The following is a 27,076-nucleotide window of genomic DNA, read 5'->3' on the forward strand; positions in this document are numbered from 1 at the left end:
GGTCTTTAGGGTCTTTATTAGTGCACCCAGCTTCAATACCATACTGGTGTGAATCTTGCTCTGAGTGGGTCAAGCCAAACCAGAGATATTACAAAAAATGGGACATATTAAGGGTTGATTTACTTATTTTTTACATCTAAAAAGTAAATAAAAATATATTGATTGATCGAAACTTTGAAGTTAATAGGATTTTTTAAAAAGCATTTTAAAACAAATATTTAGGCCATACCAATGTTGGTAGAACATATTTTCATGCATCAAAACCTATAAAAGTATAGTAAAGATTTAGTTTCCTGGATAGACTAGATGCTCGCTTTCTATGTAAATACATTACACAATGTTTTTGTCAAGTTAAAGGCATAGTTCAACCCAAAATAGAAATGTACGCACTGTTTCACTAACCCTCAAGTGCTTTAAACCTTTAAAGGGCACCTATTTTACTTTTTTTTTTTTTTCAAGTTTTTTACGTCTCCAGAAAGTGTCTGTAAAGTTTCAGCTCAAAACATCCATCACATTATTTAATATACCTTTTGAGAATATTAGATTCTCTGCTCTAAACATACTGTAGATGTTTTTGTTGCCTGTGCCTTTAATGCTAGTTCTCCCCGCCCACTGTTCCCATGTGCCTGTCAAAGTGAGCCTCAATCTCCACCTGGGCTGTGTCAGATAAAAAGCACAGTGACAGACATGAAGGAAGCAGATCTCATGTAACGTTTGAGAGAAATACTACTTTAAGAACTTTCCCAATGATTATTTGATGTATTTGTTGTGAAGTTAATTCAAGCCATGCTGCGATAATGAGTCACACACAATGTTGTAATAAAATTCACACACATATAGACAAACTCACACACAGCGTGTGCATTTAACTTTGTACTGTTTTTGCACACCAAATGTGACAGGATACACATTAATGTCCACTGCTGTATGGATATATACGTTATGTTAATGTACAAAATAACCTGATTTAACATTCAACAAACCAGGATTGAAGCGTCTTCTTTTATAATTGTACTGACATACGGCTGTGCTGATAAAGAAAATAGCTGTAACTCATTACAAACATGCACTGTTTTAAAAACATTTGAAATTGAAAAACTTATTCTTGATCACATATGATTATGATTGATGATCTCAAAGAGCTGAACAAATCTTTTAATCCCAGTTGCTTTGTGCACATCCTGTCTTGTTGATATGATTATATGCATTACTATGGAGACATGTTAATACGCAGGTGTCAATCAATTCAGTGGGCGGGGAAACCACACTACTATTTCAAGTTGCGGTCGGCCTCAAAATGGGAGGGATCTGGATCCTTATTTTACAACAGGACATTTAAAAAATGAGACTTATGGTGTTTATATCACCCCAGTATGACAGTGGACACACTATACATACACACAGTTCTGTCCAAACAGCTCACAAAAGATGATTTTCATCATAGGTGCCCTTTAAAGTTTATTTATTCGAGTGAACCTGAAAAGAAGATATTTTGGAGAAAACTGAAAACTGGTAACTCTTGAACTTTTTTTTTTTTTTAGGAAAAATCAATACTGTGTAGTTCAATGGTTACCTGTTTCCAGCTTTCTTCAAAATATATTCTTTCAGGTTTATCATGAAACAAAGTCAAATTGGTTTTGAACAAGTGAAGGCTGATTAAATGATGACAGAATTTCCAGCATTAGGTGCACTACCCCTTTAGGTTAAACAAAATTACCTCCCCTCTTTGACTTGTCTTTACATGATTTCGAAAAAATACCCAATCAGAACATCCTGTTTATTTTAAATAATGTAAATACAAATGCATTTCAGGTACAGTAAATGTTAAATGCAGTGTAAGTGTGTTATTATTACCAGGTTCAGTATATTTTTGCAATTTAGTCAAATGTTACTGTAGAATTATTAGAAATATAGTCTACACAATATAATGCAAAATGTAATTTTCAGTATATCTTGCTTACACGCTCTCACTATAGTTCAACTGATTCCACCATACATTTAGACAGGAAATGTCAACCTCACAAATCAGTGCTTACGGACAGGCATTTGATCTAAGGAGAATCTAAGCGTGCTTGTAGATGCTAGACTGAAGACATCTCTGGGTTCAAACGGAATATAGATTGGTGGAGGAAAGTATCGGCCCCCAGAGTTCTGGAGCCACATGTTGCTTTTCAAATCCCTTTCTAGCGCATGGATGCAGTCGGTGTCAGGGGGGATTCGGGTACGTGAGGAAGGTGGTAATTGAAGCAATCTGTTCCCACGGCCTGCAGTGGACTAGGCTCCAAAGACTGGCAGTGTGTTTGGGGTCAGAAAAAGAAACAATGTCTTATGTTTCTTTGAGCTCTATTAGAGATCGACAGGCCTCTGGTTGATGAGCTGAAACTCTCAGACTGCCTGTACCGTATGACTGATTGGGTGCTTAAGAGATTGCATTGCTATGTGAAAAGCTATCTTGAATTGACATTGATACTTCAGTGTTCTCTCAACTTGCTGTAGAAATAATGTCAAGTTCACCTAGTAGTCTCTTTCAGTGTTTGCGTTGTTTTTAATGCGAGTACTTTTGATTCATTTTCATTCGATCCTAATGTCAAAAACACTGTATATTGGTATATATTTTCAGACATTGTGGTTTTAGGATATTTTGGGAATACATGTAACTTTCTAGTTTTTAGAGTCATCTCTACAACCAATTAAACTCATTACACAACTCACCCTTTTTGGCGACTCTTCTCTGAAGTAGAACTGTACGTATTAACATAAAACTCCTTACGTTATTTAAACTAGTGAAACTAGATTGTTTAGCTAAGCAATTAAAAAACAATATATGATTTAATGGCGATGCAGTGGCGCAGTAGGTAGTGCTGTCGTCTCACAGCAAGAAGGTCACTGGTTCGAGCCTCAGCTGGGTCAGTAGGCATTTCTGTGTTAAGTTTGCATGTTCTGCCTGTGTTTGCATGGGTTTCCTCCGGGTGCTCTGGTTTCCCCCACATGTTCAAAGAAGTGGTATAGGTGAATTGGAAAGGCTGACATTAACCACAGTGTATGTGTGTGAATGAGTATGTATGGAAGTTTTCCAGTGATGGGTTGCCGCTGAAGGGGAGTAAAACATGGATACATTGGCGGTTCATTCCGCTGTGGGGACCCCAGATAAATAAAGGGACTAAGCAGAAAATGAATGAATAAATAAATATTACACATGCATTATAACAAGGTTGATTTACATGCTGGGTAGGCAAATTTTGTCAGCTGTTTATCCCAACATACATAGACCAAGGCAGAAGGCATAATGCATTTACAGGACCACACAGGTTGTTGGCATATTGAGCACAGTGGTGTAAAGTAACAAATTACAAAAAACTCAAATTACTGCAACTGTGTAGCTTTTCTTAAGAAGAGTACTGAGTTGTGGGTGGAAGAGCATCCATTGCATAAAACATTTGCTGGAATAGTTGGTGGTTCATTCCACTGTGGTGACCTCTGAAAATAGAGACTAAGCCAAAGGAAAATTTTTGAATTTTTATTATTGTGATTAGCCAAGTAGAATGATCAATCCAGTGAAATCAGTCACATGACACTCATAGCATGTTAGTCAGGGTACAACGTGAATAACCTAAGAAAAGTTCTGTAACCAGTTCTCATCGAGTAACTGAATCTTTTAAACACAGGTGTTGCACCTCTGTATTGTAAATACATTGCAAATCAATGCAAACAGATACCAATTTCTGCACCGATGTTAATATCTGGTTCGTACTCTACAGAAAAAAAGTTTAGAAATATTTACAATGCTAGTAGTGGAGTGGTGCAGTGCTTCCAGTGTGCAGAATGTGATATGGATATTGGTTCTTAAGAGGTAACTCACAATAAAGTGGGATCTCATGGAGTAATAGAGTTATTTTGTGTTATTGTAGAAACTCCTTCATGACCCAGGACTGGGTCACGACCCAGTGGTTGGGGACACCTAATGTAAGTGATAACACATCGTCAAAGATTTTGCCCCTTAAGTTATACAGATTTATTCTGAATGTTAAAGCATCAACCTGCTTTCTATCTGCTTATTATAGGTGCCTACAATGTGTTCTCACATCAGATTAATCTCACATTTACAGAGTGTGAATAGCAAATAATTAAACTTGCACTTAGAAACACCTTTAAAAGAAAATTCCACTGATGTAAGCTACATTTTCAAATGCACAATTTATATACCAATAACTTCCGTGCAAACCCTCACTTCTATAGGGAACAGTGAACCTGAACTGGCTCAGTTTGTCTTCCTGATCCTATTTAAGTAATACTTTCTCTTCATGGCACTTCTCCTCTTTAAAATATCATTCTGGATCCCCAGCATTTCCATATACAATTACAACAGCTAAACAAACTATCTCATTAAACTTAAGAGGTATCACATGCTTAAAGTATCACTCTACCCAGGGTTTAAGTATCGCTTTATCACCCATATTAGAATACGGTGTTAGCGTAAGGCCTTCCTGAAACGCATCGTCTGATAATCCTTAACCTGCCAGTGTCTATCTGATTTAAATTGCCATGGATAATGTGATCATCTTGTCAGGGAGAAATCAGGCATTCAGCACACTCCAGAGCCGAGGAGTAGGAGGGAGAGCGCGGGGGAAGAGAAAAACGTCAGGCAGGTCTCAGGTGATCTCCGCAGAAGTGTTAACTCATGTAATAGAACAGGGCCATGCTCCTTCAGCCGTAACGCAGCATACATAAATGGCCACATAAATCCTACATTCATATCGAAGTCAATGGACTCCCATCACACAGGCTTGGGCAGATGCATTACATTTTCCAGCTCGTTTAAACATTTTGCACTCTTTTTTTTCTCTCTTTTCTGAATTAGACATGCTTTGTTGCTGGAGACACGTCCACAGAGGAGGACTAAGTGTGATGGGTCTAATTTGAGCTGCTGAGAAAGGTGTGATCATGTTGTGAAACAGTCCATCTGTCTCCCTGTGTACTCATTGATTGTTTCAGTGCTTCACTTATTGTGTTGCGGCTAATGCTGTTGGTGAGTTTCAGATGGAACATTTTAATAAATAGTACTTGTACCTCCTCCCCTCCCCCCAAAAAAGAGTCAAGTTTAAGACACCGTTAAATATGATTTGCCCCTCCTTGCCATAAATGAATAGCTGAGCCATAAACAGAAATCCAAACCATTATCTTTCCTCAATGACAGTTGAAGGAGGCTTCCTCATCAAAGCTTTTTAATTGGATCAAATTACGGGCAGCGAGAGCCTGAGCCCTTCTTGAGTTCATGAAGCCTAACTTTCAAATCACTTCTAATAAGACCTCCGTGCTGCCTGACAAAGGGATAATACAGTAACTTTGAAAACACTGACATTTGATGGCAGAGTTTTCAAACTTTGATTGAAAACCATCTGTCAAAGGACAGATCATAGCCTACAGCCATATTTGAAGGTGACTGGCTTTATAACCGATAACGGTTTCTTTGTGTGCTCCTTTTGACCATGCATTGCTTTGCTTGTAAAGATTACGATACCTGTGCCTAAGTGAATATACTTTCATTCTTATGTACATAAGATCAGAGCAAGTATGATTCAGCAATTCAATACATTTGAAACTAACAAAATGAAGCCAGAGAGAATTGTAAAGGCCAGTCTCTCTCATTCCACTGAATTGTATTCATACTCTGATGAATGTGGGATACAGAAAGCACAGTTTAAAGGCTTTTGCATACTGAATGTATTTAAATGGTGCAAATGTATTGTGCAGTAACTTTCATAAAACAAAACAATAGGTTTCTATTCACAGCAAGGTTTTTCCCTACTGGTATGCAAATTGCTGTCCCTGTCACCCAGTGATGAAATGGGCCATTTAGCTAGATTTGAGCTTTAGGTCACGTGCCTAAAATTGCAGTTGTACTGTTCATAAAAGTGAGAATGGTGGTGGTATAGCAAATAAAAAGTGAGAAGATACATTAAGTATGCAAGATAATAAAGACAGGATGAGTGTCATAGGAGCAACACAGGCTCATTCTGAAAACGTAGTCCCGTAAACATTTTTGGAGACCGCGAATTATGTAGCCGGAGGTATATATGGCTTAATTAATTTTTTTTTAAGCGAAGGCTCCGGGCGGTATGACGGCGTTCCTTTTGGCACTTACCGGCTGACCGCTTACCTCCGTGTGGAGGGCTTTACCTCCGCAACTAGTTTGTCCAGTTAGCTCGTTGTGTACGTTGACGGATTTGAGACGCAGAGAGGCGATGACGATGACTGGGTTCAAGTCCGGGGAAGAGAAATCAGGTAAGACAAAAACAAGATCCAAAAAATAAAAAGGAACGAGTTAACAACAGGGTGAGAATGTAATAAAATCCGCAAAAACGCAGTAAACATCAGACAAGGGCTTTTCTTTTTCTGGACTGCTTTTGTAAACCATTGGTTGAGTTTAGAGAAGTGGGTGGGCGGGTCTATCGGTAAAAGTGGTTGGGTTTTGGGAAGGAGGAAGGTGGGTCAGTCGATTGGCCGGTCGCCCTCTCAATAATTCAGTCATTCAGTTGTTCGACAGCAACCTCTGGTGGGTTTACGCGAGAACAGTGCATGTGTGAATGGCACTCGCGAGAGACATTTGAGATACAAAAAACCGCACACAGCGGCCTCTTGCGGATTCGCGAAAACAAAACCTGCAAAAATACGTACCTCCTAGGATGTATTTCGCAGTCTCCAGAAACATCCATGAGATTACGTTTTCAGAATGAGCCAGGGTTGCATAGGAGACAGTCTACCAAAAAAGAGACCTGCTAGCTAAAACCTTTTATCTGAATTAAAGTAAAGATTGAAGTCTAAGAGTTGCAATAAAGTTTAGTAAATTACTTACTTACTCCCAGGGCCTTTTATATTGAAGTTGATATTTAGCCGCACCATGATGTTTCGTAGCATCTATTTTTTACAAGGTGGGTCGTTAGCACAACACTCAACCCCCAACCTGGAGGACCAGGACATACACACATACATTACAGACAATTACCTATAGCGCATGTCTTTGGACTTGTGGGGAAAACTATAGGACCCAAAGGAAACCCACGCAAACATGAAGAGAACATGCAAACTTTACACAGAAAAGCAACAGCACTACAAAAGTTGGAGAAATGCCAGCTGTGATATATACCCACTGCACCATCATACAGCACATAAGATTAGTAAATTACTTTTGTATATTTAAATTTTGAAAATATGTGATATCATGTTTCTTTTTTAAAGACATACTGTGACTTTTCTTGTGGGTGGTGAACAAAAATCTTTTATAATTAAAAAAATAATAAAAAATTTAAAATATACATATAAAAAATTAATAATGAAAAATAATAATAATAAAGTGATGCAGGTTTGGAACAACATGGAGGTGAGTAAATGATGTGAGTATTGACATGCCTTTAAACAGGCACACCTTCTCAGTTTGGACAAAACATAGTTTGCAAAAAGCTTTGGGTCACATGCCTTAAGATGCAGTTAATAGGATGTTTAGAATGGTGATATAACACAGAAAAAGTGACAAGATACATTCAGCATGTAGGGGAAAATAGACTGGATGAGTGTCACAGAGGACAGGCTTCCAAAAAAGAGACCTGTTAGCTAAGTTAAAGTAATGCTCACTTGAAGTCTAAGAGTTGCAATAAAGTTTAGTAAACTACTTACATATTCCCAACTTTATATCAAAGTTGATATTTAGCCACATCATGTTGGTGTTTAGTAATGTAATTTTTACGAGGCGGGTCATTCCACAAAAGAAATGAAATGATACAGGTTTGGAACCACATGCAGGTGAGTAAATGATGACAGTATTAACGTGTCTTTTAAGAGGCACACCTTCCCCTCAGTTTGGACAAAGTGTCCTACATCTTTCCTTGTAGTTTGCAAGGAAAGATGGTGTAGGAGTAAAACCTGAGGTGCATGTGTTAAAATGTGTGGCACTCTTGAACCATGCTAATAGGCCCGGATTGGCTAATCGCGAGAACCGGGAGAATTCCCGGTGGGCCGGTCTGTTTTTTGGCATCGAGGGCCGGTGTCCCTAGCTGCTTTCACTCTCAGCAGTTTATTTGTTTATTTGACCATAACCTCACTCTTTTTGTTTATTATTTTGCTGCTGGTCAGCTCTTTTTATTTATTTTCTTGCAGCCCAGTGAGCAAAATGCAGCCTGCAGGTTAATGATGATCAGCATTAACCTGCGGGCTGCACCCCATTCCACCCCAAACAGCGCCACCATAGTAAATATTAATTAATATTAATGAATAATACACCTGTTTTTTCATTTTCAGTGTTAAGACATAAAATAATGTTTGGGTTACTTATGTAGGGGTACATTTTTTTGGACTGGATATCTATAAAGAATTAATGTTCTCATATTTATGAAAAAAATTTGAAGTTCTAAAGCAGCTGTGTCCTTAAAAAAGACATGTTAGTGTCATTTGAAGCTGAATTGGAAATTACGTTATTTTAATATAGTCAGTCGTCGACTGAGGTGGGCCGGTCTATGGCTTGAAACTCCAGAGCTAAAAAGGAGTCCCACTCCGGCCCTGCATGCTAAGTTCTAAACTTCAACATATGGGTAACGACAGGAGTATTACTGCAGATGGCGTGTGCTTTGTTACTTAGAATAAAAACTGCACGTGTGGTCGCATGCTGTCATTGGATCAGTGTGCTGCTTTTGTGGTGAGCAATGGTACGGGGAGTTAAAAAGGAAGCCAGCATCCAAATGAGGCCAGCGCTCTGGTATCTCCGAGCTCAGTGGAGGGGACAGAGCCAGGGGTGAAGGAGATGTTCCTAAGCCGAGCGCCGCTGTGGTCATCATTCACACTTACCCTGCTGACAGTACACCATGGCAGGGCTACTTATCTCGTCCTTGCCACAGAGAGAAAGTGAGCTCTGCTAATGTCCTGCACAATTATCACATGCCGAAGTATTAAGGGTGCACCTTCCTCTTCCGTCCTTTGGGTGTAATTGCTGGCAATCATGTATCTATTTACACCTATAAGTAGCATCTTTTTTATTCATTTAAAGGTTGTGGTTTAGAGATAATTATAAGGAAGTAATCTGCCTAAGCAAAATTAAAAGGAGACTCATGCTGAGGTTGCTTCAAAAACCTTGCCAATGGATCTGTGGAAGGGATGGAGTTCTCCATCTGTACTAAGAAGATATATCAAGAGTGACATTAGGCCTCTCCCAAAAAACCCTGGGTAGCCTTCTTAACTGAATTGCCTGGTGCTAGTCAACTCACTCAACACAGCGTGCCTTATAATGAAAGCCAAGAAGACATTGCGCTTCCCATCCTGGTTAATGAAATTCAAAGGTTTCCGTTGTTCTGTCTGGTGCCTTTCAATATGCTTCAACAAATTTTTACGCATCAGTCAGAAAGCATTTACATGAGTCTCTGAAATATGCATACGTGATATTTCTTTAATGATAATGATTGGATAAAGATGGCAACTGGCAACAGTCCACCGATCAACAGTATAGTACATCTAGCCTCTGTGGGATCTGAAGACAATCAAGGAGAGCTGGAAGATTGGCTCCATTGTCATATTAATGAAAATCCTCTCACCCATAGACAGTGAACTCATCAATTATAAATCTACAGGCTCATTCAACTTTGGGGTTTGGAGAGGCGGAGTTATAATTTCTTAAGTAATAATTTCTTTCCCATCCTATTACATACATTCAAGGCCAAAATTATTCATACCACAGAAGTATTTTTTTTTTTTAAATCCCCAGAAAAATGGTACCTTTTCTTAAGGTTTTCTTGGTGATGTCAAAAAATCAAATACATTGTTTTAAACTATTAGAAACACCATATATCAGTGGACACCTGAAAAAAACATTTGTAAGATGATGTCAGGCAATAATAATGTACATTTCCACTGATGCCATGTGATCCACTGCTGTCAGAAAGGCAATATAGGTTAATTCTGAAAATGTAGCCCTATATACATTTCTGGAGATTGCAAATTACGTAGCCAAAAGTACGTATGGCTGCATTTCATTTTAAAAAAGTTTCTACATTTCAACTTTTCCACGCTAGCAGCTGACCGCTTACTTCTGTATGGATGTCTTTCCCGTTGTTACTAGCTTGTCCAGTAACTTGCAGGATATGTAATCTGACTTGAGATGCAGAGGAGTTGACCATGACAACGGGGTTCGAGTCCAGTGAAGAATGGTTCCAGAAAGCAGGTAAGACAAAAACAAACGGCAAAAAATAAACAAGTAAAAGCCAGGGTGAGAATGTGGTAAAATCAGAAAATTTGATTAAAATCAGGGGGCTTTTCTTTTTCTGGATTGCTTTTCAAAACACTGTCGGTTGGGCTTAGGGAAGTGGGTGGAAGCTGGTCAATCAGACACTTTCGGTTATGTTTAGGGCATACCTGTGAACGCTCCTGTTTTTCCTGGGATTCTCCCGTATTTTTACAGTTCTATCCCGTTATCATCCTTTAAAGGTATTTCCCATATTTCTCCCATATTTTTTATCTTTGGAGAGCCAAATCTCCCTATACACAATCCATACTGCCGAACCACCAGGGGATGCCCCCAGCTCTTAAATGTGAATCTGTTTTGTGCTTTCATTTGTATCCCTTATTTTTACATCCTAATGCTGACAGGTATGGTTTAGAAAAGGGGGTGTATGGGGGTGATCATTTGGTTGGTCAGTCAATCAGTCGACAGTGGCCTTTGGTGGAAGAGCAGGTGTGAATTAGTGATGGGCCGTTCATGAACGATTCGTTCATTTTGAATGAATCTTCAGTATGACTCGGGAACTACAAATCCTCTCAGGGAGTGATTCGTTCATCTGCGCGTGCGCACATTTGTGCAGGTATTATGGTTAATTTCAAGTCTTCATCACATTGGCAGAACCTAATCATATGCGTTTAGAGCCGGAAAAAGAATTGATCCGCTCACCTGTCGAGTCCTCTATCGGGTCTGAGTCACTCGTTCATCACGGGCCAATCATATGCGTTTAGAGCCGGAAAAAGAATTGATCCATTCATCTCTCGAGTCCTCTATCGGGTCTGAGTCACTTGTTCCTCACGGGCCAATCATACGCGTTTAGCGCCGGAAAAAATATTGAACTGTTCATCTTTCGAGTTCTCGGGTTTGAGTCATTCTGTCACATGATGAACGTACAATCATGGCTCCTATCAGCTTAGACTGTGTACATTGATTAAGATTATATGTGACTGTCAGTGTAAAGTGAATGAACCCCTGACTTTTGAAGACATGAAGAGGTGAGCTGAGCAAAGAGACAAAAATACTTTCATAGACAAAAGAGCAGGTAAAAAACTATTATTTTTCTCCTTCTTATAGTATTCTATTTATGACTTTTTTGTCGTGCAATCAACCTTTTGGGCTAGTTGTAGATGTGTTTGGAAGCAATTCGTAACATTTTAATTTTGGCAAATTGAACCAAATGATTGAAATGACTCGAAAAAAGATTCGTTCATCTTGATGAACGAGACTCAAAGATCCAAGTCAGTAAAATGATCCAAACTTCCCATCACTAGTGTGAATGGCACTTGCGAGAGAAATTTGAGATCTGAAAAAGCATACACAGCGGCCTCTGTTGGAAAACAAAAACTGCAAAAACTGAAAAAAAAAAAAAAAAAAACTTCGCTCCTAGGACGTATTGGCACTCTCCAGAAATGTATATAGGGCTACGTTTTCAGAATGAGCCTCACTTGCAGAAACATGACTAAAGTTTCAATATTTCCTCACCATATATGTGCATGTGCATATGAGCATTGCCAAATGTTATTAGTGCACTGATATGCTCTGTTTATTAAAGATGAGTCGCTATGTTTTATTTGATAAAACCTGTTCTTCCAGCTGTGAGTGTTTCAAAACGCTCATCTAGCGTGAAGGGTCATTCCAGCAATATTAGAAGAAAGCTTATTACATTCCCACTATTTCCGAGCCATACAAGTATAATTGTTAGATCAATCAAGAAGGGGAAAGTTGTAGCCCATGCATACAATTTTACAGCCTATATAGTCAGCGTGACTGGAATTAATACATTAATTGAATAGATTTTCTATCTGGAAACACTACATTCATCTTCGAATACAATCTCTTATTCTGCTGAACACATAAGGAGCAATTTCCCAATGTGTATTTACTCTCTGCGAGGGAAAAACCAACGGAGTGAAATTGGATGTTTAACCTCCCCTTCTTGCAGCAGCACAGAGCAAGGAAGCCACTTCGTGCCGTTTTTCTCTTGGTCAGTCACTCATTTTGTAATAGTTCCTCAAACAGCAGGTTTGAAATTCGGAGGCTAAAGCACACTTACTGTATTTGGAGAGAACAGATGATGTGTGCGGCTAGTGTGACCTTTAAAATCTGTTTCATTAGCGCTAACAAGACATTGGAGCAGTCAAGGGTAAGCAGGGTAATCTCTTTTCCGCCACCTCTGCTTCCAGGTATGGAGTCTCGAAGTTTGTTCCAGTGACCTCTTGATTTCCCGCAGTCAGAATGTGACTGTGAAAATAGATTCGCATTCAGCTGACTGTAAGCAGAGTTTGTCAGCTTTGTTCACGAAAAGCTGTTATTTTGGTGAAACAAGAGGGTGAACAGCAGGCTAGTGAAAGCTACTGGTGTTCAACCATGAAATGAACGGCTCGCATTGCGTTCTGCTGCCGAATTTCATCCTGTCAGTGTGATCCTTGATCCTTTGGTGCTATAAACACATTGGAGGGCTGCTGTTGGCCATTCATGTGCAGTAACTGTTATCCCATTGACAAAATAAGCAGAGGCAGTTAGCCGTAGGAGTAAGTCCCATAATGCGCAAAAGCACAGTCTGTATTTTGTGTAAAATAGACGAGCGAACAATACACATCATATGCAGGTAAATGACCACATGCTGAGCATGCCCTTTTTAAAGTTTTGCATCAAATAAGAGCAAAATAAAATGTAATTCTGCAAAAAAAAAAGAAGAAAAAAATACCCAATAATTAGAGCTCGCAACAATTGTGCTTTTTTCCTTCCTTGAACAAAACCTCAGCAATACAAATATAGAGCTCTGGTAAGCTTTTTGTTGTGCTGCAGTTAAAAGCGAAGCAGGCGAAATTCAAATGAACTCTTTAGGGGATGATGGGTTGTGTACTGAGACTTTCAGCCGCTTTGAAGTTGCAAAGCAACGCTCACATGTTTATTGTTGACACTCACCGCAAAGCAGTTGCTACAGGTCATGCGTCTACCCAAACAACAAGCGTGAATAATAACACAGAGCACCATCTGGGGCACTTCAAAGCATGCTTTTCAAATAAACGTTAACAATGAAGGTGTTTTGGGGTCACCTGTTGACGTTTTGACTGTGCAGATTAACTGCCGTCTATCCAGCGGTGGAGTTGTGATTTTGATTGAAGGAAACTTGCGTCTCTATATATGTCATCTTAGCGTGATTTGCACCAGAGAAGGCTCTTTGTATGCTGCGGACGAGTTTTTGCTTTGCACCCTCGGTGGGATGAGAGGACACAGGGGTGGCTTTGCATTAGTATGATCTAGGCACTGACACATTGTGCTTCCACCTGCACAACTCTACCTGCGGGCTGATGCTCTCCTAGAGGCGAGCAAGTGACTGGTAAGCTCTCCATTCGATGTCGGCCTGTTTTGTGATCATGAAAGCAAAATGTATCCCTGAAAAACCACCTTGCTCACTGCTGCTGCTTCAGGGAAAGGCGGACTTTGGAGGTGGCTGTTGTTACAAGTGCAGACAAGTGCTGCCTTTCTGAGTCGTGGTGTCCTTGAGAGGAAGGTTTGTTCTGCTGCTTTTATTGGCAGAAAGAGAATAGAGAAATATGGAAGAAGAATAGGTAGCATTTTAAACAGGAATTTGGTGGCAAGGCTTCAGTATAGTGGTCACAGCTATATATCTTGTATTTACCTACTACTGCTGCTTTAAAGGAACTGTTCACCCAAAAATGAAAATTATATAATTTACGCTGACACATGTGGCTTTAAACATTTATGAGTTTCTTCTTTTGAAAAATATTTTAAAAAATGCTGTTTGCTGGGACCTTTTTTAATATATATATATATATATATATATATATATATATATATATATATATATATATATATATATATATATATATATATATATATATATATATATATATATATATTCTCTTTGTTAAAAACAAGTAAAGTGTGAGTAAAATTATGAATCTACACTACCTGACAAAAGTCTTGTCGTCTATCCCAGTTGTAAGAGCAACAAATAATAACTTGACTTCTAGTTGGTTTATTCGGAAAAGTGGCACTGTACAGTATTTCTGTTAAGTCATAAGACTTTTGTCTAAGCAAAGTCAGACCTTAGTGTCCTAATTAAATTATTAAATTAAAAGGCATGATCATGTTTTATGTTGGTAAAATAAGTGTAATCTAGAGGTCTTTGCTTTTCATATAGGCCTCTTCTGATACCAAATGATCAACCAGAAGTCAAGTTATTATTTGTTTCTAAAACTTGGATAGGCAACAAGACTTTTGTCAGGTAGTGTATGCAATCCTTCACTGAACTATCCCCTTAAACTATTGTGCTATAAAATAAAATATTCATCATTATAAATTGTGATTAATTAATGTATACAATTCATGTTGTTTTTATCTGCAATGATCAGACTTTCTTTGTAAAATTGAATAAAGTAGTGTAATAAAATTACTTTGGAAGCAAAAGCACATGAAACATTTAAATTCTTGTTTTTGGACATTGCATCTAGTATAACATTTTTTTTTTCTCCCCCGCTGGCATTTTATTTGTTTTTAACTATAAGCTACAGTAGATTTAGCTATATTTATGAGTACAACTGTATTTCACTGACCTCATCACCTGCAGTATTATGTTTTATGTTTTTGCATTTTGCTAAACTTTTTTGATACTAATAACACATCATTTTCCTAAAAAAGTTTCAGAGAATACCTCTAATTAAGGCATGAGGCCCAAGGCAAAGCTTTCTTTGCAAGCTTCAAACTGCAAGTAAAAATAATAATAAAAAAAGTTTTATTCGATTCTTTGTTAGGGTGAAATACAGTATACCGTGCTTATGCAGTCTGTAGACATGAGTGAGACATGACCCTCTGAACCAGGGGTCTCCAACCTAATGAATTTCCTACATTTAAAAGACTAAGGGCCCTATCATACACCCGGCGCAATGTGGCGAAAGGCGTGACACAATTGCTGTTTGCTAGTTTCAGCTTGGCGCAAGAGTCGTTTTGACGTTTTGCGCCTCGCTGTTTAATAGCAAATGCATTTGCGCTCATTTGTGCGCCTATAGGTGTTTTGATCTAAAAAGGGAGGCGTGTTGAGGCGCATTGCTGGCGCGTTGCTATTTTGAGAAACTATATTAGTCTGTTCTATAGACCAAAACAAAGCCGGTCTATTGTCCAGCGCAGAGCCCGTTAGTTGTGCTGATAGCTTACACATTGCTTAATACAATGATTAAAATATTAAGGATATATATAGGATATAATAAGGATATAAATAAAAAGAATATTACAAAACATTTAACATTAAAAAATATTACAAAACAATATTTTCTAGCCTAAATAAATATAAAAACCTTACTTTCATGCCTTCTTCATCTCGGAGGGCTTTTTCAGTTTATTCGTGACAATTTGCTTTTGTATAATGTTATTATTATTAGCAGTATTATATATTATATGCATATTTATATTTGTTTTATTAAAAACAAGCTTAGATTTGTCCACCTGTCAGGTTTTAGACTATATGGGGCACAGCATGTGTATTTGAATATAACTCAGTTTTTTGACCACACTTCGTTATTATTATTCATTTATTAATTTGCTGAAAATTAGAACTGAATTTAGAAATAGTTTTGAAACAAATATTTGCGCTTAACAAACAAAATTTATTATTTATAGGCTAATTGATGTCTGTGTGTACAAGGTTTCCTTATCCATGAGAGCGAAAGTGAAAGTTGGCCTAAAATAATGAGGAGGCTCATCTCTCATTCTCACGCTGTAGATGCTCTGTTTAACTGTTTTCTTGCTAGTGAAATGCTCAGTTTTTCCACTTACAAAGTCCATCATGTAAATAGCAAATTCGCTATGGTGTGCTCTTAAAGGGAATGGTAGATGAAACTCTGGTTTATTCTCAAAACATACCTATAATTCATTAAGAAAATAAGCTCAACCCTGTTAGACCATGTGCCATGGCGTTAAGCGGATTTTTCCATCCTTATATTAGCAAAAGTGGATTCTGACATGCCTTTAATGCGTTTGCGCCCTGCACTTTGCACTTTGCACATGGATCGTCAAAACAGAGCCCTAAATGTAAGTGAGAGCTTCTAGTGTCACTTTTTTAAAATTGATTAAATATTATAAAAATATATGCCCTGCAAAATTGAAGGGCGTGTAATTAAAGAACAGTTATTTTGTAAAATAAAACACTTTAGTTGTCATCACATAGAAAAAAAAACAACTTATGTTGTGAGTTTTTTTAATGCATGAGTTGCCAGGTTATTAATCAAGCAGTGTCTTGGTTATATCATTTTAGCAAACGTGCAGTATGTTTATTTTATCAACATTCCAACGTAGGCTAACTATAGAAAGTCTTACAGAAAAGATTGGTGAAGCAAAATGTTCATAGATTTTGAGAAACCATGTGAATGGAGATAGTTTTGGAGATAGTTTAAACTCTGTCTGGACATGAAACTGTTCAAAATCAAAGACAAAAATACCTAATGGTGTCTATGACTTGTTAACGAATATGTTTTTGCCCCACCTTTCGGCACCAGTTGGTGCTTTTGAAAACACTATAGGTTGGTTTAGGGAAGGAGAAGGGTGGGTCAATCGATCAGTTAGTCAGTCAGTCAGTCAGTCAGTCAGTCGACAGCAGCCTTTGGTGGATTTTACACAAGAAAAGCAGGCACAAATGGCATTCGCGAGAGAAATCTGAGATCTCAAAAACCATACAAAACAGCCTCTGGTGGATTCATGCAAACAAAAACTGCAAAAAAAAAAAAAAAAAAAGTAAATAAAGGCGTACCTCCTGGAATGTATTTGGCACTTTCCCGAAATGTATATATGGGTACGTTTTCAGAATGAGCCTGGGTTGACAATTTTTTAAGTGTGGTCAGTTTGCATAGTAGCTCACCATTTGAGTTTGAGTCCAGTAGAGCATTGCTCTACAAATGAGATAAAAGCAATGTAAAATCAAGGTAATACTGTGTAATTGTGGTGGACTTTTTTACGGTTTGGTTTAGGTCAGCGTTTTGTTTGGTGATATGTATGACAAAGCCCCCCTTTATGTGCTTGTGTATAAAATGTAGACAGCACCTTCTAGTGGACTTGTCATTTGAAACGTGCAAACACAGTGTATAACCGGAGCAACATATTTTACTTTTCACAAAAATGTAGGTTGACACACATATTACCAATGAGCCTGGGCTGCAAAATAAAAAATGGAAAGAGGACAGACACGATTTGGTATACAATTTCCATAATACACACTTGGGAGCGGCTGGAACTCTATTTCTAAACAGACAAGGAAAAACATAACAACACATCAAACTAGTTTTATAGTCAATGAATGTCAAACAGTTTCTATTTCAGGTCACGCTACAAAACACGCCTTGACCTTTTCCATCTTTCCTCATATCGCCCATTTATTGGTGAATTTATTCAAATTGCCTTTTTTTTCCAAGATGAAAAGGATCAGTGTTAAAAAAAATTCTAATTTCTGAATATGCAGAGGGGGATTTGCTCCATACATCAGCCGTGCTTGCAGAGGACAGACTACTGTTGAAGCAAAAACCGCTGTCGGCAGAGAATAATGCAAACTTAATTACCACCAGCTAATAACTTCAGGCAATCAAAACCTACTCAGCAGCGAGACTCCATCTAATTGTCAAGACAACTAAAACCTTTTGTCTTCCATTTAGCACGAGGCTAAGCAGGACCTCCAGGCCTGTAAATTTCTCCTAACTGGTGTGACTGGTGCGATAAGAGTGGCTGTGATGACTGTGGCTCGGTGGCTTTATTCTGTCGCCCGTCTGTTCAGAATGACTAATTGCGGTGGAATGTGAACACGCTGGAGATGAAATGTGTACGGCTAATCCAATCATCTCCAGTAAAGCTGCAGGAAAATGAGGACTGAAGAGACACTCGGAGCCGAAAAGAGAAGGCACGTGTGCTTGTGTGTGCCTTGGATCATTTCTTGTAGAAAAACCCATTCTTTATCATTAGACTTACCTAGTCATTTGCAAGGCATTAGTCTGCTGTTTAAATGCTCGGCTGGTGTGACTCACTGCAAGATGCAGACGTTTAATGATGCTGTTGTTGGACCACAGACGTTACGTCACTGGGCATTTAAGGACCACTGATCAGCGTTCTGCTCTCTTTGCTTTTTTTAAACATTGAGGTTTAGTACTTTAAGGAGTCTTTACTCTCTTTTTTTTTCTCCCCTAAAAGGTCTGGTTTGGGCTGGCACTCAACCGTAAGGTACGATAAAACTAAATGATGTAGAGAAAAGGCTTATCGTGTGACATTATTTTTTCTTTTTTTAAATGCTAGCATTTAAATATAGGCTACAGTATATTATTGTTAATGCTTTGTTATCAAGGCTCTTACAAGAATGAAACGTTCAATATTGTAATATGAGATCATGCAATATATTATCCAAACAGCATATATGAGGGATTTCTAAGGGATTTACAAAGCATAGTCCTTACTTTGGATTAGGTCACAAAAATGTAGCGCAGGCTCATTGTGAGAACAGACCCTTGTATACATTTCTAGAGAGAGCAAATTATGTAGCTATAGCTATGTTTGACTGCATTTTGTCTTTAAAACGAATGCTTTAGGGTGGTATGACGGTACATAACAGCTGTCCTTTTCCCTCTGTTTGGACAGCTGTTCCGCTGTCTCCAGTTTCGCCACATACATCGGCGGACTTGAGATGCAGAGATGAGTTGACTGCGACGACGGGGTTATATATATATATATATAAATAACAGGGTGAGACTGTGGTAAAATCTGAAAATGTTGTAAAAATCTGGTGGCCATGAAAGCTTTTCATTTTCTTGATTGCTGTCGAAAACACTGTCGGTTGGGTTTAGAGAAGGTGATGGGTGGGGGAATCAGTCGTTCATTCAGTCAGTTAGTTGACTGCGGCCTCTGGTGGATTTACGCAATAACAGCAGGTGCGAATGGCAACCGCGAGAGAAATTTGAGATAGGAAAAAGTGTATACAACAGCCTCTGGTGGATTTACGCGAGAACAGCAGGTGCAAATGGCACTCATGAGATGCGACAATGCAAGAAACATGTTGCGACAATCCATGAAGTCGTGTTAATAAAGCATTTATTAACATCCAGCATAACTATTACTGTATGGCTGAAAATATAAATGCTAATTTGAATAGTTTATTGATAATTTACTAATGCATTCTGAATGATCTGAATAATAATAATAATAAAAAAAAAACACAAACTGGTGTTGGTTTGTAAATAATGAAATAATTCATTTAGGAATGAAAAATTTATCAACAAAGTATACAAAAACAATCTTTAAGCACATTATCCATGTGCTTATAGGTCAAGAATACAGCATTTGTAGCTATATTTATAAACTGCTTACTAACATCTATTAATGTAGCATTAATGCTTAACAATTGAGGAATGAGCTATTCGCTAATGCATAATAAATGATTTATAGTGTGCAGTTATCATAAAGTGTTACCATCTACTTAGACAAACACCGTAGACAAAAATTAACATATAAAGTGCAGGTTGATAGAAAATAGTGCAGTGAAATACAGATACAGTGCTAAAAAATGTACTCAAAAGTATATATTTTTTTAATTACTTGGTAAAATGCACTTTGTGAGAAAACTACTGATACTAATATGCGCATTTGTAATTAGTTACTTTACACAACTGCACCAAAGAACAGAATTTCCTTGAATGGAACTTTGTGTAAAAAATCTATTATGAAGGCACTTGAAAGTTTGAAATACTAAAAAAAATTAATTAATAAAAATAAAAAATTGTATTCAATTCATCCTTGTTTCTATAACGCTTTTACAATGTGGATTGTGTCAAATCAGCTTAACATAGAAGTTCTAGTAAATTGAAAATGTGTCAGTCCAGTTTTTAGAGTTGAAGTTCAGTTTAGTTCAGTTCAGTGTGGTTTAATTTCCCTACTGAAAGTCCAAACAGTAAAGAGAAAACCCATCAATGTGCAACTCCACAAGTCCCAAACCAAGTGAGCCAGTAGCAACAGTGGCGATGAACAAAGTTCACCATTTGATGAAAGTGAAAAAAAAAAACAAAAAAAAAAAACCTTGAGATAAACCAGGCTCAGTTGGGCACGACCATTTCTCCTCTGGCCAAACTTTTTTTAGAGCAGCAGTCTCAGTGCCGGAACAAAACTAAAATATGTAAAACTAAACTAAAAATGTTTTGTTTTTTTTGAATACTGTGAAAATTGGTACATTTTCATGCTAAACTAAACTAAATTAAACTAACCGCTTTACATCTTGAAGGCTATTGGATATGTGAAGTGGACCAATTAACTCATAACTGTCTCACTTATCAAGCACAATTCATAAATGCTATTTATAATTTTTTCCCTTTTTTTACATTTGATTTTTAAACTAAAATGGGTTCAAGCATTTGTTCCTCTTGGATGGCGATACATGTGGAGAGCCAATCAATGAAGAGAAAAACATTGCATGGCTCTATTCATCATCCACAGTTCGACGCATCCGTTGAAGGTGTGGAAGTCTACATGGACACTTTGTTTGTATGTCAGACTCTACCTAGAAAAAAGTTCAAAGCATTTGGCAGTTTCTGAAAGCTTTGAGACATGAGGCTCGAAAGACAAAAGGGGATCAGAAACCACTTTAAAAAATGGTGTCAGGAAAAAATCAATACTTAGTGCAAAGAAACACAAACGTTGCTACATAGCAAAGTGAATAGCTGTATAAACCTTTATTCGCTTTAAACCAAAATGGAACAGTGACCCAGTATCATCATGCATCGTGACCATATGTTCTGAAGGATGTTCCCTATTTGAAACATAAGGCAAAATAGGTTGCCAATTTATTTGCAAAGGAAAGGATTTAATTTGCCCTAGAAAAAAATATATATGATCGCCTGTGCTCATTTTACATTGTAATAAAGCTTAATCATGGCAGATTAGACGTGGTGTAGTGGCAAATTAAATTTGTTCTCATCAACATTCATATCAGTGATAATATAATCATCTGAATTAGATATTACTGCGAATACTCATTAATGTTTTATAATTAGGCGGGCTGGCTTGATGTTTCTTTACAATCAGAGTCTGTAATTACTGAAAGTGATAATATTAATAGAAATGACTTTATACATTAAATGTACAAACACCTGTGTTTCATTGATTATCTATGTTATAAAATAGAAACATTTACTTCCTACCTCTGTTTTCCTGAGGACTAATCACCCTGAATCCCCTATTACAGCTGTACTTTTTTACTGGATAGTTAAAGGTCCATGCACATGTACTATGTGGATAAAAGGCTCTTCAATATTGAACTTTCAGGTTTTGATTTCAATTATTGAAGAAGATACTGTATAACCCATTTATTTTAAAACTCTACTGTAGATATTGCAGAAATACCTGTATGTTGCATTAGACAGAAAGCCAAGGCAAGGCAAGTTTATTTAAATAGTTTTTTTTTTATTTCATACAATGGTAATTCAAAGTGCTTTACATCAACAGGAATAAAAGAGACAAGTATAAGGGAATAAAAACATAGAATATAAATAATTAGAAGAGATAAAAACAGATTAAAATGTTTTAAAACAGGTTATTAAAGAATGACATATAAAAGAAAGACTGTCATATGTAGCTCAGTGCTCATTCAGTAAAGGCTCAGCTAAGCAGATGTGTTTTAAGTCTTGATTTGAACTTGTTGGAGCGCATCTGATCGTTTCTGGAAGCTGATTCCAGCAGCGAGGGGTGTAGTAGCTGAAAGCCGATTCACCCTGGTTTGACTGAACTCTTGAAATTTCTAATTTACTTGATCCCAAAGATCTGAGTGATCTGTTAGGTTTGTTTTCAGAAAGCATATTTGTAATGCATTGAGGTCCTAGGCCATATAGTGATTAATAGATAAGTAACAATAATTTTAAATCTATTCTGAATGTAACTAGGAGCCAGTTTAAAGAACCGAGGACAGGTGTGATGTGCTCTGATATTCTGAAATACTTAAATATTATAGTAGACTAATGAAAAAAATATTCAGATTTATAATGCTTTGAAAAAATAATGCCACTATAAGCTGCTGTCAGTTAAACTTCATACTGCCGTGCCAAACTGCTCCATACAGTCACATGCACCTTAAAAATCTATAAAATCATGTCACAACATAGTGGAAGCACAGATTTCACTTAATCTATTGATTAGGACTTCAGGAGAATTTAGAATGAATCAAAACACAACACTTTATTTTCCAGATAAAAGTGTACCATGCCAATTACAGAATCAAATAATAGCAGGTTAATTCAAAAATGTACATTAATTACTCAAAGATTAATCCAAGAGTTAGGCCCAATCCCAATTTTCTTTTTGTACCCCTACCCCATTCCTCTTCCACCTTCCCCTTAGCCCTTAAACCTGAGAGTGATGGGGATGGGGCTTCAAAATTTACCCCCTAAGAAATGGGACAGCACTACAGCACCTGCACACATCATCATATGTCATCGCGATCTCTTGCTTCATATGAGATTAGATGATCGCGACTGCTGTGATTATACCAGTTGTGTTATTTCTTGACATTTATCTTCAGGAAATCACTGAAGGCATATGTTATGTTAGCATAATGATATAATGTGACAATAAGATCGTAATACTGTGCATTTAACACAGTGGCCATATTCATCTATGTAAACACACCAAAAACGACATTAACATTATAGCAGACACTGTATAAAGCCTACATTAATGATATGTATAAAGCATATCATTAATAAGGTTTTTGATGATAAGACTTTTATAACCATTCGAGATTTTTTAAATCAAACTTTGATGCATTACTTGCCTTTGTTCATATCTCAGATAGTTCTACCCATTAAAGTTAAATATTAATGACAACAGAACATGGGTTACTCTACAATTATATTTTTTATTATGGCAAGAATAAAAGGGAAAAAAAAAGAACACTTAAAAATACTGACATTTTATTTTGACCACTCAAGAATGCACACAACATTGTCTGGCTACATTGTGTCCTTTGCTTATAAGCTAAAAAGGCAACAATGGTCCAACATTCCTGACCATTAACACCAGTAAACCCAGAAAAATAGGTTCAAATTTTCCTTTCCAGTTATAAAAGAAATAATTTACTTCATTTTATTTTGTAACTATTAAATAGTTTTAAATTCAAAATTGTAATATATCAGTGTAAAACCTATAATGGTGGAAAAACATATTCTGTAATATTAAACCCACCTGGGTCTCCACTTTTGCCATGGTCTCTCTTTTTGGCTATAACAAACTTTTCTCTCAGGTTTTTCCAAACTAAGAATTATTGGTCATTGCTGGTTCTCCCTATGGTCACGCATGGATGGATCATAAAGATGTCTTCAAGTCTTCAAAATGATTCATATTCAACTCAAATCAAATGTGCCACTGCGCGAACTGTTCACTCGAGTCTCTGCCAGCCAAAATCATGTCACGCACACCCAAATAGAAATTGTTTGGGGGGTCGTCAGAGTGGTTGACTGAGACAGTTGAACAACTGGTTTCCTAGCTTATCTTCTTCTCAGATTAAAAAAGTTTATTGTTTTAGTTCCTGACAATTTTCGTGGTCTTGCCTCATGTCATTCCATGACAGTTCTCAGGGTCTGATACTATGGAGAGACTTAGCTATCCTTAGAGAATGATTAAACCATATCTTGAAATGGCAGCACTCTGGTCAAGAAGAAGTCAAGGTGTTCCACTCTTTAAAAGACGAGGAGTACGTCCATCAAGAGGAACGTGACAAACCAGAGCTAAAAGGTTTTTCAGAAGTCGCAATAGTCGAGGCAGTGCTAATATAGCTACAATCCCATCCACTTTAAGCAATACTTAACTGCAGTTTAAATGCAAACTGAGCCGAGCAAAACCAAACTGAAGAGGGTTGAGCTGTGCTGAACCACACTGAACTGCACTTAAGCTTCTTTCACTTATTTAAAGATAGAAATGTGTTCCTTCTTAATGTTCCTGAATCTATAAATTACCAATAATAGAACTATTATCTAAAAGTATATGTGTCCCAATGTATGTAAGTAGTGTGACAAGCTGACTAGTGTGTGTACAGTGTCGCCATGGAGACAATCTGCAATCAGTCCAGAGCATGTGCTGATCATCCGCACTTGAATTCAGTAAAAATCACAAGATTTAAGGAGAAGAGAAGGAAGCTTCTACTCCTCATGCATCTGACTAATGTTTGCTCTCCTTCTTTACAGAGATTCAAGTGGCTGACAATCGGCAGCATGAGACGAGCAGTTCCAAGAACAATCAGATATGGTTTCAGTTGAGTTTACAGCCAGGTATTGTGTAGTACAGTTACAAACTATTTTTGGCCAGGAATACTTAGATCAAACTAGTAGGGCATGTGTACAGATGAAGTCAGAATTATTAGCCCCCCTTCTTCGTCTGGCTGTAACTGTGCATGTGATGTTTCTTCATAGCTGACTAAGCTGAAATGCACTTTATTTTATTTATTTTGTTATTTAACAAAGTCCACATCAGAAATAAGAAATCCCAAATTTAGAAATATCTAATCGTCATTCATATTTTTGCTTACAGTAAATTTGTGTTTCCAAGGCAACAACTGAAGCATTTGTATTATATTCCAGAGAGCTCTGCTATCAGCACCTTCATGGAAAATGAAACGTATTGGATCCCCATTGAATGGAACCCACAGCTGGTATGTGGTGAGTGACCTGGCACCACTGTCCTGTAGCTGCCATCACATCATCCAGGTGGCACACTGATGGTATTGTGTAAAGACCCCCACATACAATTGTAAAGTGGCAAAATACAAAACATGGACTTTATAAAGGTATCCTATGTAGTTGCTTATTTTTCTTGCTTATTTTCTTAAGGCCAGTGGCTCAGTGGTAAGCACTGTCGCATCACGTCAAGAATGTCACTGGTTCATGTCCCAATTTGATCAGTTGACATTGCTGTGTGGAGTTTGCATGTTCTCCCCATGTTCGTTTGGGTTTTCTCCAGATGCTCCTGTTTCCCCCACAGTCCAAAAACCTGCGCTATAGGGGAATTGAATAAACTAAATTGTCCGTAGTATATAGCTGCGTCCCAAATCGCATACTTATGCACTATTCTACGCCATTTTGTAGTATAAATAGTGTAAGTAGTGCGTTCACACTGAAAACTCTAAAAAAAACTAATAAGTGCACTTTAATTACCCGGATGATGCGCTCATTTAGCCGGTAACATGAAGAATGTAATGATGGACACATCACGCACTCAACGACCGCAGGTTTGCTCACTTAGCAGAAGGGGCGGAGCTATCGAGCGCACATGTTGGATAACTTTATTTATTTTGGATGGTGAATGCAAAATTCTCCTACGAGAGTGATTATAGCGCTTCCCGATGGTAAATGCGGTTATACTCATGGCAGGTATTATTTGATAGTTTGCCCATTTATTTCACTGATTTGGCAACCGTCAAACGTCATCAGGGAAACGTTTGAATTTCCGATTAGTAAAAAAACATTAGTGCTCCATTTGGGACAACACTACATACATATACTATGCTGTTGAGTGTGTGAGTGCATAAGTACATAGTGCATGAGTGCATAGTGTTTAGTGTGCCATTTGGGACGCAGATTATGAGTGTGTGCGAATGAGTGTGTATGGGTGTTTCCAGGGCTGACCCGTGGCATAGGCAGTAAAGGCAAATGCTAAGGGCAAACATCCAAGGGGGTGCCAGAAATGGGGGAAGAAAAAAAGTAGCTTCCACTATTCTTAAAACTATGGTATTACTTCAGAAAGGAATAAGCCTACATTAATGTAGCTTCATAGTGCAAAGCCTACTACTACTAAATATAATAATATCACAATGGGTCAACAAGCTCGGTATGTCAAAACATCCCAAACTGTCTGGTGCACAGGGGAGGAAAAAAAGAAAGAAAAGTGAAGGGAAAAAGTGTCAAAGACGGAGGTAATGTTACAATAAAGATGATTATTTTGCTGTATCCGAACGAGGATTGATAACGCCATTAACAATTAGCATGACGCATACCTGTCAAATCTCCCGTTTTTGCCCGCTATCATTCCTTTTAAGTATTTTCCCATATTCTCCTAATTATGTTTAATCTTTATATGAAAAGTTAAAGCATCAATACAGAGCTTTACCATTATTTTGGCTTGAAAGCATGTTAAAATGAATATAAAAACATCTGCATTCACTTTCTTTCCATTAAAGCTGTGCGTCGATAGTTGGAACATCTGAATATTATTATTATTATTATTCACAATTAATATTCAAAATAAATAACAGAAATTTGTCCTAAATGAAACTGTAACACAAAGATACAACTGGCATGATATGCTAAGATCATTTAAGAAGTCCTTTGCAGGAATAGCCTATTAATTTAATTCAGTTGGCATTTCTGTGTGGAGTTTGCATGTTCTCCCCATGTTGGCGTGGGTTTGCTCTGGGTTTCCCCCACAAGTCCAAAGACATGCGCTAATTTGAATTGAATAAACAAAATTTGCTGTAATTTATGAATGTGCATGACTGTGTATGGATGTTTCCCAGTACTGGGTTGCAGCTGGAAGGGCATCCACAGTAAAAAACATATGCTGGTTCACAATTCATTCCTCTGTGGCGACCCCGGATTAAATAAAGAGACTAAGCCGAAAAGAAAATAAGTGAATGAATGAGAATTATCTGTTGTGTTTTAGACCCGACTCATAAATCTTTTTAGGCCTAATTCTACCTCCCTGAATTTTCATCCCTCCTTTCTGCTTCATAGCATGTTTAGGTAAAATAAGATCAGGTTTCACAATGCATAAGCGCTGCATATTTTTTCGACGTGC

General features: G+C 37.5%; 1 long non-coding RNA gene across 1 annotated transcript; it reads left to right on the forward strand.

Moving 5' to 3' along the window:
- The first annotated feature begins 24,443 nt into the window (after window positions 1-24,443).
- Window positions 24,444-26,761, forward strand: LOC147846004 (uncharacterized). Its single transcript, XR_015480169.1, has 2 exons — window positions 24,444-24,555; window positions 24,865-26,761. It is a non-coding gene; the product is annotated as an uncharacterized LOC147846004 (long non-coding RNA).
- The last annotated feature ends 315 nt before the right edge of the window (window positions 26,762-27,076 follow it).

This window comes from Danio rerio, chromosome 3 (genome assembly GCF_052040795.2).
Source record: "Danio rerio strain M-AB ecotype USA chromosome 3, GRCz13ab, whole genome shotgun sequence".
NCBI lineage: Eukaryota > Metazoa > Chordata > Actinopteri > Cypriniformes > Danionidae > Danio > Danio rerio.